This window comes from Panthera uncia (assembly GCF_023721935.1).
Source record: "Panthera uncia isolate 11264 chromosome B2 unlocalized genomic scaffold, Puncia_PCG_1.0 HiC_scaffold_24, whole genome shotgun sequence".
Lineage (NCBI taxonomy): Eukaryota > Metazoa > Chordata > Mammalia > Carnivora > Felidae > Panthera > Panthera uncia.
The window spans coordinates 71884158-71885678 of NW_026057580.1; positions in this window are offsets into that span (position 1 = coordinate 71884158).

The window sequence follows — 1521 nt, forward strand, 5'->3', positions numbered from 1 at the left end:
GACCTGCTTTGGCATTGCAACGCAGAGCAAAGAAGGGTAGATTTGGAACCTCAAAGCCATCAGTTAATAATTGGCTCACCAGCTCAGGAATCGCCCATGAAGCCATATGTAGGCAGGTAATAGTGTTGGCTATTAGCACATCTGCCCCTTCTGTCTCTCCTCTCACAGATGGACAGTTCATTGTCTTACAGCCTGCCTTAGCTGTTCTTGTACGTGATCTATCCACCTCCAATTGGCTAACAGTCGCTCTAGTCTTTTTGTCTTCTGGTCAGGACTTTCATGTAACCGGGCAGGGTGGCTGACGACTCAGCTGAGGAAAGCGATCTTTTGGTTAATATAGTCCCCCTCCATTTTTTCCCATAACCCATGTCTTCCCAGTCTTAGCACGTACTTGAAGAAAGGATCCTAGAGTTACTCTTTCTGCTGTTCACACGCACTGCAACTTCAGTTTGATTTTCTAGGCCCTGGGAATCATGGGTCGTCCCAATATATCCATATCTCCTGTGGGGAATCCTTCTGTGGATGGATGTACAGACATTTGTGCTTTCCTCCTGAACGGGGCTCTAAAATGTCCCTGAAACTCCTCATTATTATTTTAATAAATATCAATTTACTAAAGTTTCTCTGTCCTCACTTCTTCAGATCGTCTGCCTGAAAATACAGTGGCCATGCTTCTTCTGTATCTGTGGTTTCATCTTGCTCAGAGTAGGAGATTCAGGCTGTGGTTCTGATGTCTGCTCTTTTAGGTGGGCCAGTCATAGTTTTCCTGCATGGGCATCATTGTAACCTTTTCGAAAGCAGCAGAGCTCATTTCAGGGGGGAGGTGACATACATGAAAGACAATAGCCTCTCTCATAATCTGAACTGAGCTACGGTTTGGGTCGGACAGCTTTCTAATTGGTTTGGATTTTCAGTCCATTAAAGGAAAGCTCTGATGACCTCTTACAGCAGGCCACTAGGCACAAATCTGCTTTATCTGCACAATGATTGTGGTTCCGTTTCATTTGACTGTGTCATTGAAAGACACTTACTCTGTGCTTGGAAGCAGATGCATCCTATGGGGGGCCCCATCAGGGCACTGCATCCGAGCATTCTGCACACCACAGAGCCCTGAGGGAGGACACTTAGGTGCACTGTCTGATGTTCACTTATCCGTTTCGATGCCTTCAACATCGGCCTGAGAACTTGCAAACACCAGGGTGGTCTCTGCGTTAAGAAGGCAGTACTTCCAGACCCCAGACTTCTAAGTGAGGTGGATCCTCGAGAAATCCCCGGCCCATGTGGGAAAAGGCAGCTCTCTCAACTCTAATAGCTAGCTGAGGAATAAGAAAGGAAATATTAGTCTGAGAACATTGCAGTGCCCATTAGAGAGAAAGCATGCTTGCTAGTATCTGTGATTTGTTATCTGAAATGGTTAGAATGACAAAAAAAATTACGGGGAGAGGAGGAAAATAACTAGGATTTTTTTAATGTTTATTTTTAAGAGAGAGCGCACGTGTGTGTGTGTGTGTGTGTGTGTGT